Here is a 14,109-nt window from a genome sequence, read left to right as displayed (position 1 = left end):
GATTCGTATTATAAATTTCCCTCTACCGATGTTGAATTAACATCAATGGTACTATAATTTTTTTTTAAATGATGATGATGACCCACCTCATACCCCTACAAAGGTTTGAACTCAAACTTCCGTAGACAACGCTCATTTTTTTTACAATAACAAAACATTAACATTAACAGAAAAAAATCCATCATCATCATCAGTACGAACATGGTAGTTAATCCTGTAAATTAATTTTATAAATTTTAATCAATTGGAAACATAAATGAATTACTTAGAAAAAATGATAAAACCAGCTTACAAAACAGATTTTACGTGTGAAATACACATTTTCTTAAACTCTGCCATTGTTGCCGCACGTTTAATTTCTCTGGGCATCGAATTGAAAAAAATTATACCTTTATACAACAACGAGTTTTGCGACCTACTAAACATAAAGTTTGGTGTCCTTGCATCGTTCGCGTTTCTTGTATTGTATCTATGAACATCACTTCCTCCTTCAATTCAATTACACAAATATCGAAGCAGCATACCGTTCAAAATTTTGAAGATGAACACCATTGTCAAGTAATAAATTCTTTGCTTCACAGATAGCCACTGTAGCGCGTCCAACATCAAACTAGAGGAAGTGTATCTACTACATCTTAAAATCAAACGCATTACCGTATTTTGCAAACGCTGCAATCTCGTTAATTGTGTATTGTTTGCAAGGAATAGGATTGACAAGCAAAAATCTATATGCGGTGAAATCAAAGATTTGTACAATTTAATTTTACTGCTTACTGCTCTTTCTTCAAACGACACAAAACACCGTACTTCTTGGCAATCTTTTTGATGACACTATTAATGTGAAACTTGAAAGTTAACTTGTCATCAATAATAACTCCTAAGTATTTGATTTCTTTTACGCGTTCTAATGTCTCACCATCTATTTCAAAATTTACGTCAATACTGGAGTTTGCTGCAGAATTGAGCATTTATTTTGTTTTGCCAACATTTAACTTTAATTGTTTAAATTTAAGCCACTGAGCCAGAGAATGCAAATCTTCGTCTATGTGCTCCGAGGTTTCTTTTAAATCGTTAGCTGCGATGAACAGGACAGTCTCATCCGCGAACAAATTAATGTCACAGTATCGTAAGACTCGTCGCAGATCATTTATGTATAAAATAAACAAAATAGGCCCTAAAACACTTCCATGCGGCACCCCGAGTGAGTTGCCAATGGGATCGGAAACAGAATCGTTAAAACGAGCCCTTTGAGTTCTGTCGCACAAATAGCATTCAAACCATTTGTACGCCATTCCTACAATTCCAATGCGCTTCAATGTTTGTAACAATAAGAGCCTAGAAATTGTTTCAAAAGCGCGTTTAAGATCCAGGAATACCGCAAATATAGTCTCTTTCGCCTCGATATTCTCTTTCCATTTTGCTAATACCAAATTCAGCGCGGTTTCACAAGAGTGTCCCTCTCGATATCCCGACTGCTCTGGTATTAGCAAATTGTTATTATCTATAAAATGTATTAGCTAACCTTTCAAGTTCTAACAGCTTCTCTAATATGTACAGCATGTTAATATGGCGGTACTCTTCGGCTTTATCCGTCCCATTAACTTTGGGGATTGGAATCTCAAGGGATTCCTTCCAAACCTTTGGCACGTGCCCAGTTCGTAAAGATTCATTTATCAGGTCCAGCAGATCGTGTCCAATGATATGAAAGCAATCTTGAATCACTTTTGCGTTGACATTATCAGTACCAGCCGATTTTGGCAACGAAAAACAGATACCTTTCAACTCAACAAAAGTGATAGGTGAAAAACAATCTAGTCTGCAATTGATAGTAATCGGCTGTATTATTTCGTCAGGTTCACTGACCAACGCAATACTTTGGTTGATCAGCAGAACACTATTAACGAAATAACTGTTAAATTTATCTGCAATAATTTGGTCTGACTGTTCTTCTGACCCTCCGAAAACTATGGAACGCGGTATACTATTTTTCGAATTTAATAATGTTTTTAATGTTCTCCATAGTCCTTTACTATTATTTTGATATTCATCGATTTTCCTCTGTATATATTCACATCTAGTCTTTTTCAAAGCTAGATGTGATTTTTTTTAACTATTTCATTATTCAATTAATTGATTATTGAACTAATCAAATATTGAATTATTTAGTTATTTAATCATTCAATTATCTAACTTAACAGTTATTATTTTTTTAAATAATTTATCTAATCTATCTAATCAATCAATAATTGAATTTTTAAACTGCGCACGGTCCTATCGCTTTACGTTCATTTTGTTCATTCTTCGAAGTTTTCAATCGTCATTTTCAGAGAGAACTGAAACATACATTTTTTCGATCTATTTATATTTCAATTAAAGTTTCGTATTCGAAACGTACTTACTGAAACAAATGAAAACGGTGAGGTTGTGCAGTAGGCCTGACTGAGTAACCAGCTGCCGGTACCGATGTTTGGCGTGGTAAGCGTGATTACTATGTCCTCTTGTGCATCTTTCAATAAGAATTGTTTCGTTGAGTAATTAGCAACTTTTGAAAGGAGTTTGCTTGCATATGGGTGAATATGGTTTTGTATGTATCCTTGAAAAGGTTAGTTTACATGTTTACAATTACTTCGTAGATTGATATTGTGTTGTAAACGAAAGATAAAATAGGGATGTGCTATCAATTTATCTCAATTATCTTGAAGCAAAAAAAAATTTGCACACTTGGTTCACTAACAGAAAACAAACCTACAACCAAATATCAAAACGGTATAAATTGTACCACACAAGCGTGAAAAACACCATCGGCAAGTATGGCAACGAATATTCTAGATCACCATAATGCAGACTACCATTAACTATGACCTCAATATCCTCGGGGAAGTGATACAGAATAATCTGGTGAGCGGACTCAAGCTGTACGATTGCAGAATTCGAGAAGAATGTAATTGCTGTCAGAAGGCGAACATGAACAAGAAATCGTTCCCGATGTGGGTGAGAAAATCCGTGCGCAATTCTGGATCAAGGTCAAAAAAGAGCAATTCCACGCCAAATCAGCCGGCCGCTTCCCGACCCTTTCTGATTTTTCAAACTATGTTTTGAGGTATAAACATGTTTAATATTAAATTTAATTTTTGAGTAAGATTTTTCAATACTGTATTTGAAATGTTATTTTTCCTAGAAAGTTCATTGATTGTCCAACAACTTTTCCTCACATCATATTTTAATTTAGACATCTGACCTTTCTGGATACTTTCTTTTGAAAAAAAAACAGTCGTAATAAAAATGATATTGAAAATTGTGTTTTTAGGTAATTGACAGTACATTGATTAGGTACAATGTTTCAAAATAATCTGAGATGATCCCGTCAAAATTGGTTGTTCTGCGCCTGATTTAGCGTGGAATTGCCCCATGGAAATCTGTATTTATAATTTGCTCCGACGTCGCAATTTAAATTCGATACAGAGCACGCGCGATGAATAACGGAATATATCACAGGAACAATTCGTTTAGAGGAGTTCCCTCGGTTACTTTCTCAAGTTTTTGTGAGTTCAATTTTTGAGCACATTCTTAGCAGAATAATGAGGCGTTGTTGGTGGAAATGACGTAGCACTAGTATGCAAATACACTGTAATAAAAACACTCTGTAGCGTAATGAAGATGTATACAGTTACAAGCGTAAATTTTTTTTTCGATGTGCTTCTTGAACAATCTCATTGTAATATGGTATGGGAAGGTATGTTTGTTTTTTCTTGTCTTAATTCTAAATAAGACCAATTGTGCGATCAAATATATGCACCTTGCATTTGAAACTGATAATCATTTTAAAATGTTCCCCAACTTTGAAAAATTATCGATAGTTCTTTTTAGCCTGATTATTCCTCTCAAAAAAAATTGTATAAACAGGTGAGCTAAGTGAACGAACAGGAAATAAAAGAGGTGGCGCAGAAATCGCATTGGAGAAAGTAAAACGAAAAATATTAACCTTGTTTCAAACCTGAGAATTGAAAGTTAAATCTAAAAAATTGTAAATTCTGCTTGAAATAAACTAAATCATTAATCTGTAACCCCATATTCATTGTTTGGAAAAGATTGTGAAATCTGTAGCAACTGTTATACTACTATTTTGTAGTTATGATAACCCTGTACTGGATCTTATACACACCGATATTTGTGGTTCTGTAGAGAAAATCTCGATATCCGGATATCGCCATTTGATGACTGTGATCGACGATTGCAGCAGACTCTTTGTCCCTTATCTGCTGTGGAAGATAAACTCAGAGAAAATGATAGAGTATGTAACCGTGATGAAGGCTCAAGTTGGATGGGTGTCGTGCAACCTATTCATTTTGTTGTTAGAACCAAACCAGAATAAATGTTAGCCTTCCGTAAGCCATCAATCAGTCCAGTCAAAATTAATTTGCTCCCCGAATATCGACCATGGTCATAGGAAGAAAAGCAACATTTAGCAGGTGTAAAAATTTCCTCTGAAATACCTTGAGTCGAATAGCTAAGTGATAGAATAAAACAAAACATGGTTTCCTGTAAGCGCGAAATTGAAGCATCAATTGTAAAAGTGTTTCCACAGACACCATGTCACGTAAAAGGCTAAAAAGTGGAAGATAAAAGGTACAGATAATGTAAAAAAAACATAATAGAAGAAGCAAAAGTATGAATATTGTGAATTACTTAAACAATAAATTTTGCTATCTTTATATTTCCGATGGGGAAGAGTATCTCGATGAAATGGCTGATGAAATTCAAAGGTCGTTCATAAGAAATTCTAATTTATTACCCTCTGAAGGTTCAGGACTAAAATTATATAAACTTCGCGAATCATCATCAGGTTATTGCATTCTCCAAAATCCGCAACTTATGACAACTTATATCGCTATGTCTTCCAGGTCAAACACTATAGAGTTACCTTTCAAGACTCAAATTCCCGGATCCAAATTTCCATTTCAAATCCAACGATATTTAGGACCAGAAAGTCATACAAAACGGGTCCCTTAAGAACAAAGTATTTGTTGTTGGGTATATTGAGTTTGAAACACAAATTAACTCGCACCTCATAAAATTTTTATTTAAACCCATTTACCTAGTACTTCCAGTAAATCAAATGCGACTAATCTAGATTAAATTGAAACTTTAATTGCCCAACCTTGCGTTAGCTTCGCAAACAAATGTACTGAATGTGGTCTAAGGTCAAAGAAGCGAACGATGACATACAGTTTCTATGTTGCGAACTGCATTAAATTGCAATTAATATTCGTTCTGTGCTTCATATTCTCAACTTTGCACCTCATTACACACACTTTTTTTTTCGTTCAACGACAAATATACAAAGTAAGATGCTAGCTGAAAGCGGGTTTAGCGGTCGGTTCGATTAATGAATCGATCAATTGCGTTTCGCATATCGCTCACTCTCTAGCTGCTACGGCGGCCTGTTTATACTGGTACTCTACTTGATTTCCATGACAGATCATTTATCTGTTGCGTACGACATTCCAGTGCGGGTTGAAAATTTAAAATACATGTAACACCAACTCACCTGTTTTGATGTTCGAAGTTAGAAATGACCTGGATGTGCAACTAATAAATTAGAAGAAGTATATCATACGCAGATGTCATAGAGTGAATGACACTCCGATTTTTATACCTCGTTTCAATGAATGTACACGAATCATTTTGGATTCTACTTCGGTGGTCCATGCCACCCAGTCAGCGTCAAAATCTACCGATCTTTATTAACACTGGTGATCGTAAAGAACCCTTTGAAAAAAGCACCGTTGGCATCTTTACGCATAGAAAAATATAACAAAATACTCAAGACAATGGCACGCTCACCACATGAATCGTTCGCACATCCGCTTGACAAACCGCAGCTGGTCCGATCAAGTGAATGATTATTCCAAATCACACAATTCGAGAGATGCAAAAGATAATGAAAATTGTATAAGATGATAGATACATTCACTGATAGATCGAACTAAACATAAAGTTAATTTTTAACAGCAAATAAAAGGTTTTTTGCCTTTTCCTCTGAATTTCGAGCAAAATTTTCCATATCAGCATCATCTCGCATAAAAGTAGCAGCGATTGTCGATGTTTTCTTGACCTTCTGTACTTTTTATGCTTATTTTTGTTGTAACAACAACTCTGCATTCGAATTCGCAACTACCCAGGGAAAGCGTTAAAGGAACTCTACACGGTCAGCTGGAGGTTTTGTAAATTGTTTCCCCCGCTGGTGGATGTGAATGGAGGACTTCCAGTTGTCAGAATTTACAGTAAATCGCACATTCCTTTCGTACTGATCAGGGTTAGCGACAGAAAAATCTTATCTCGAGCGAGGCCCTGGCTGCCGCTATTTATGCTTTCACATATCTCGAAGGATGTGAACAACAAGCACAGAATGCTGGAAACCAGTTCTCCGCCAAGATAACCGTTGTACGTGATACGGTTCTTCGCCGGGGAGCTTTCAATTGTGCTGAAGAACAGTATTCGTGCTATTATCCTGATAATGCAGAAAATCAATGGTGTACAGATAGGGTAACATTGATACTGTGAATTTATTGTTCAGTAGTGCATTCAGATGGCCTCAAATAACACGGTCAGCGTTCGTCGTTGAACAAAAAAAAACTCTCAAAATGCTCCTTCACAGATGATTGAAAATAGAGGAGGTAGATATAGTACGCGCCTACCCGGAAAAATGATCCATTTGAATTTCTAGGAAAACAAATAAAAATAAAAGCAAATGTTATCTGAAATCCTAATAGTTCATTATAGTGTACCACTATGAATTTGACATTTGTGACACGATTTTAAAAATAATAAAAATAGTTATCTCTCGAGGCAGTTTCCGATGTGATTTTTTACATAATTTCTGTATAGTTTTTGGTGAACAAAACCGATTCAGCAGCGATTGAGTTGAGTGTTCAAATGATGTATCAGATGTAAAAAACGACAGCGTCCTCAGCGCTCTAGAAAAAATTTAAAAAAATAAAACGTCCCTGGTCCCGGGACCAAGAGAACCATAAAAAGAAATCCAATCAATAATAACGGAACCAAAATTGAAATTTTCTGCAACCAAAATATATTTCCAAAAAAGACTATAATTTAATATGACGACCATCAGTTATGATTTTTTTAAAAAGTAATTTTAGGAAAAAAAAAAGAAAAAAAGGGATTTTTCGTACCACCCTAAAACGTAAATAGTCACCCTAATGAACAAATAAAAAACTACGGGTCCATTTGTGTGCGATAAAAAAGAAATCTATCACTTTTCACGAAAATTTGAGAGCCAAAATGCCGAATTTCAGCTCAATCGGACTTGAGGGAGAGTGGCGCAAGCGGTCAAAGTTTGAGTTTTTTGAAAATAGAAAAATCACCCAAGGAGAGAGTAAAGGAAATCGGGGTTTTCGAAAAAAAAATTTTGATGTCAAATGTCTTGAAATTGCACGAAACGTCGATATCTAATGGCATCTCGAAATATTTTTTTTCTCAAAAATCGGCATTCTGGGCATTCTGGTTTATTTGGAGTACGAAACGAAAAGGATGGTTTTGGGTGCCAATAAAAATAGTTATCTCGATTTTTCATTTGAAACATGCTACGAAATGTTGATTTGTACGATAATATACCTTATGCAAAATATTAGCTCATTCGGACTCCATTTACTGGTGTCGCCGACTTTAAAATTTGAGTTTTTTGAAAACCGAAAAATCACTGGAAATCGGGGCTTTAAAAAAAATTTGATGCAAAATGCCTTAAAATTGCATGACACGTTGAGATTTACAGTTATCTCAAAAAAAGGTTGTCAGAAATAAATTTTTCAGGTAAAAAAACGACCAAGTGCCAAAAAAAAACATTTTTTTTGTCAAAAAAAATGGAAGGGGTTGTATCTAGGACACGACCGCATATTTTCGACGTAGAACTACGCAATTATATTATGCAATCCACTTGTTTACCACTTCGAATATTGTTTTAGAATTCATCGGAATTTTTGTAATAGATTATGTTCTTTGTTACAAATAAATTTGATTAACGTCCTTTCACGTTTGATATGATGCCTAGGACTACCAAAATATGTGAACGGAAGAATTCTCAAACGATCATTGTATCTTTCATTTCCCTCTGAAATTATTACTCATTTCATGTTTATGTAGTTCTCGAACCGCGAAATGATGATTTTCCCAGGCTTCTCAGTTTAAAAGTACGTTTTGAGGAAACATATTTCGGTCTGCACAACGACAAGCGAGTACAAAAGTACTTAACACCAAAAAATACCCCCGACTCGCATGTATTTGCACAGCGAATTCCCCCACGCACATTAATTTTGAAGTTCGTGTTAGGGAAACACATCTCAGTGGTAAAAAATATGTTCGACTTGCATGTTTTGACAAAGCGGATTCCTCAGGCATATTGATTTTGAAGTCAGTGTTAGGGAAACACAGCTCGGTGGGAGCAAAAATACCCCCGACTTGCATGTATATTTGCAAAACAGATTTCCAAAGGTACATTGATTTTGAAGTCTGTGTTGGGGAAACATTAAATCGGGCCAACCAAAACTTGGCAGTTAAGGTGTTTAGATAACGCTTCACATTTTACAGTAATTTTTTATTAACATTTTACATTGTTCATCTTATGAAAAATAACATTTCATTAATTGTGATAGACGCGTAGAAATATTTCCTATCAATTGATGCAAACATCTTTCCGATCTGTTAAGAAATGTTCGAGTTATACGCATTCGAAATACGGGTAGGGTTAGCACACAAATCGGCAGGACAAGCTTATGGGAAAAAAGAAGTTCTTCCAGTTTTCATGAATTTAAACCGTTTAGAGATAAGCTAATTGTAATGTATAACATATCAAACAAATCTTAGAGAATTTCCGATTCGATTGGTATGCAAATCATGAGAATTCGTTCACCTCTATAAGGGGGGGGGGGGGGGTATCTGCCATAAAAATGAAACACAAATTCATGCATAACTCGAGTACTAATCAAGCGGATGGAACCAAATTTAACATGTGGGGTTTCAGAAAGCAAAAAATGTTTTTATTGTGGTTCGTGAATGTTTGAAGGCATTGATAACAAAAACTCAATTTTTGGCGGGACGAAGTCTGCATGGTCAGCTAGTTTTGTATAAATTCCAACAGTAACAACACCTTGTTTATATGCAGCAGTTGGTGTCGTTACATTTCACTACTTACAAATATTACTGGGATGTTTTCACGTGATGAGCGTGACTACTGGGCTGAATATTCTACAAATTCCGATTCATCAATTTGGGAGTTTGCGGGCTCAACGGAATATCAATCGATCGCTAGGTTGTTTTACTAATTTTCCGCTGCATACTCAAACTGGTTCGCTTCCAGTTTTGGTTCATCCAAGTGAGATCCGTTAACTTTTTTTTAAATCGACCGCATGCGTTCGAAGAACAGTGTCTTCCTGAACAAACTGCAACGTAAGTTGGACCACTGTATCCAACTGCTTCAGCATAACCAAAGTGTTCTAGCTTCTCTCTGCATCTGTGATAACCGATGGGATAAGCTTATGCTTTGCAGCCACGATAAAATCATGATCTAGAAGATTAAACCGATATTCTAGATGTATTAATCGGTGCCTGCCTATTGACTACGTGCTTTATCATCTTGCCTCAGGAAACATTCCGTCCCAGAATCGAATTTAGCTGTTCAATCATATAGGGGCGCGATTTCTATAACGACTGCCATTAACTACCATGTCAGCCAGAGCGAACCAAGTCCGTGCTAGCTATTAACATAATATTATTGCATAACACATTAGTATTTTGTAACGGCTCTCGACTAATTTCATGAATGGTATATATATTGACTCACTTTTGCTGTTAATGACAAAATAATATCTTAATAAATGATAATAAATTGATTTAAGAATGCATTACACTTGGTTCGCTGTGGTTGAACGGAATTATGAAAAATGCAGATCAGCGCTTCTACACTTTATTGCAGCCCGTAGGCTGTCTTACTTTCCAGATCCCGACGACATTTGATTCCAGGAGCTGTCCGAAGCATCAAAATCTGTTGAAGATTCGGATCTGCCTTCTTGGAGAAAACGATCACTATCATCCATTTTGTGGGTTTATGATTCGCTTTGGTTGAATGCAATTTCTTTTTTTTTACTGTCTGTTACACATAATTTTTGTTTTGGATCTGTTGTCAATTATCCGAATGACATGGTCAATTTACAGTCGATAGATTATTATTTTCTGTATCCAATGGTGTACGTAACTAAATGGAGTCGCGATCGGGCAGTCATCGAGTGCAACGCATTCTCGTTTGTTCCCCGCGTTATTGGTTCGGCAGGAGCAGACGTGTTTGTGATTCATGTCGGTCATGTCAATTGGTTTTACAGTCGAAGTTTTATGATGTGTAAAGGAATAGTCGTTTCGGTGTATACAACATTTACTGGTGATTTGCCACATCCGGAATGTGGCTAAACAATATTCGCCATCGCATTCGTAATCGTGCGTGGTCAGTGATTTTTTTTTCGAAAAACTTCTCCACTTATCAGGCCTGTATTTTCTTTTTTAACAAATTAACAGTGGGAGAACAGAAAAAGAAAGTGCTTTGAATAAATCGTTCCCTCGATTTCATGTCTTTTTTTGGTTTCGACTTTCAAAACTAAATGTAACCCTCTGGAGCATAAATTGGTGTGCGTGACTTTTTACGCTCTTCGGAATGTTCGAAGTGCTCTGCTCTCATCTTCACCGGAGTTTGTTTTATTTCAAATTGGATTTTTCTAATGGTGCGAGATTTTCAGCAGGCCTCGCAAGACCCAGTCAGTGATATTATGTTTTGCCATGTGTGTTCATTTTTTAGTGTGCACTCGTATGCGTATCGTTGTGAATGTATCACCGTGGGAGACAGGAGCTGGTAGCAACGCAAGCTAAGTTTTTTTTTCGTTTACATTCTGTTTAAATTATTTTTTTATTTATTTTTCAAAACATATCTGTTGTTCCTTTATATAAACTGTTTGAGTAAACTGATATAAAGCTTTTTGATACATAGAAAATCGAATCCCATTCCATCAGTAGGAAGACAACACGATTGTCGCCGTGCATCATTCATCTTTCAGTCAATTCTCCCTTAATCAGAGCGATAAGAATCTCCCTAACTGGCGAAGTTTTCGTTTTTAATTTTACATATAACTGTTTTGATACACAAACAGACATCAAGAATATATGCAGATGCAGATGATTTCAAAAATAACAAAGACTAATATTCACTCGTATGTATCATATATTATTTTATTTATATTAACGTAACCAAAAATTAAGGCTGGGAATCAATACATCCAAGTTTCTCTTCTATTATGCATATCTCGACATTGAAAGGAAATAACGGATTGCCGGTTGGTTTGTTTTCATAAATATCATCAAGTTATACGATCTTGATTATTTTTTACTTAAATTTTCTTTTATTCCTTCATTTTGTTTACATTATGATTGAATAACACATTTCAAGTGATCAACCTAGGGTTCTATATATTTAAGTTCCACGATTCATCGAAAGGAATCATAACTCTTCGTCATTCCTAGCTATGCACGGATACTTGCAGAGCAATATACTACTGCGACAATAACGCACAATGGACTAGATACCGCAAATGCGTTCTATGTGTTGACCTTCCACAGTGGGTTAAGCGCTGATTTTTCATCGTAAGCATTAGCCCATTTTATAAATATAGAATATTATATATCATAAAACATGAATTCATTATTTAATAACAACCTTTATCCTGAAACTGAATCTGAATTGAATCTGGAACTAAGGAATCACCGTCGGCAGAATGGATACAAAACATCACCAGGACTATGCACAACACCTCGGGATTTCGCATTCTTCTTATTACCCATGATATATATTTGCATTTTCATTTATAAATATTTATTATTTATTATCGTTTTTTGAAATTTTGAGAAAAATGTTCATTTACAAAAAAATAGATATGAAGGATTTCTGTTAACGAAAGAAGGGATTATTTAAGCAGTCTCAAGGGATATACTTCTATCAATGTAAAAAAATCAAATCCGAATTTAACAAAACATATATATTTACATAGCTATGAACATGACAACAATTCAATTTTTCAAAAAAAATTATTTCCATACAGCTACCATGGTGACAACGATCGGGAGGCCGAAATATATTCATAACATTCTACAATTTTGTATCATAGAATTTTATTAACCAATTCTTTCAGCAGATACTTTCAGCTTTAATTAATAGTAATAGTAATAGTAATAGTTATAGTTATAGTTATAGTTATAGTTATAGTTATAGTTATAGTTATAGTTATAGTTATAGTTATAGTTATAGTTATAGTTATAGTTATAGTTATAGTTATAGTTATAGTTATAGTTATAGTTATAGTTATAGTTATAGTTATAGTTATAGTTATAGTTATAGTTATAGTTATAGTTATAGTTATAGTTATAGTTATAGTTATAGTTATAGTTATAGTTATAGTTATAGTTATAGTTATAGTTATAGTTATAGTTATAGTTATAGTTATAGTTATAGTTATAGTTATAGTTATAGTTATAGTTATAGTTATAGTTATAGTTATAGTTATAGTTATAGTTATAGTTATAGTTATAGTTATAGTTATAGTTATAGTTATAGTTATAGTTATAGTTATAGTTATAGTTATAGTTATAGTTATAGTTATAGTTATAGTTATAGTTATAGTTATAGTTATAGTTATAGTTATAGTTATAGTTATAGTTATAGTTATAGTTATAGTTATAGTTATAGTTATAGTTATAGTTATAGTTATAGTTATAGTTATAGTTATAGTTATAGTTATAGTTATAGTTTTTTTTTTTTTTTTTTTTTTGGTGAAGAAGGTGGAGATCTTCATAGACACCCAGTCGCCATGTTGACTGGGTAGTGTGAGATTCTTACTCACTAAAACCACCTCCTATGCGCCTTGCCTTTCCCCCCCCGGAACCACCGTTTGGTATTACTTCGGGAGGAGGCTGTGCTCATGCACTCATCTCTATGAATTGCTACTTCTTTGTTCTTCTCTCCATCTTCGTTGGAGCATCGTGAGTATTTTGGTAATAGCAGAATTAACCGCATTCCACGTGCTCTCTTTTTCGCACATTCGTTGAACAACGTTTCCAGCGTTCACATCTGGGCTGATCTCCCGGTACATTTGTTCTCTTTCTTGGACAAAGCGAGGACAGTAGAAAACCACGTGCTCCGGCGTTTCCTCTATTCCATCACACTCAGGGCAAAACGGTGAACTTGCATGGCCGAATCTGTGCAAGTACCGTCTAAAGCAACCATGTCCGGATAAGAATTGCGTCAAGTGGAAATTGACTTCACCGTGCTTTCTTTGTACCCAATTGATTATATTTGGGATCAGTCTGTGGGTCCATCTACCGTTAGGGGTGCTGTTCCACTCCTGCTGCCACTTCCTCATGGAGTCGGCTCTTGCTGTTACTCGAGCTTCTCTATTGCTCTGTGTGCTTGTCGTTCTCAGATTGTAGCACACACTATCTTCGCTCAGAGTGATTTCGATAGGAACCAATCCGGCTATGACACATACCGCCTCCGCAGATATCGTTTTATAGGCACTGGCTACTCTCATCGCCGTCATCCGGTAAGTTCTGTTCAACAGTCTACGGTTTTGTTGTAATTTAAGCGCTGCTGTCCAAGCCGGACCACCGTATCGCAATATCGAAGTGGCTACACTGGCCAGAAGGCGCCTCTTACTACTGCTTGGCCCTGCATTATTGGGCATTATCCTAGCAAACGCCGTGGAAACTTTAGCCGCTTTTTCACACGCGTATTTCACGTGGCTCTTAAAATTGAGTCGGTCGTCTATTATAACACCCAGGTATTTAAGTTCGCGTTTGGAGACGATAGTATGCGCCCCAACTGTTATTTCTGCCTGCTGTACTGCTCTGTGGTTGCTGATTATCACCATTTCTGTTTTGTGGTGTGCGATCCTCAGTTTAGCATCGTTCATCCAATCTTCAACAGTTTGTATTGCCTCAGTAGCCAACATTTCTACTTCCTCTCGGGACTTGCCTGTTACCGTCAAGGATATATCGTCGGCG

This window comes from Toxorhynchites rutilus, chromosome 3 (assembly GCF_029784135.1).
Source record: "Toxorhynchites rutilus septentrionalis strain SRP chromosome 3, ASM2978413v1, whole genome shotgun sequence".
Taxonomy (NCBI): domain Eukaryota; kingdom Metazoa; phylum Arthropoda; class Insecta; order Diptera; family Culicidae; genus Toxorhynchites; species Toxorhynchites rutilus.
Note: the sequence above shows the minus strand (reverse complement) of the source record.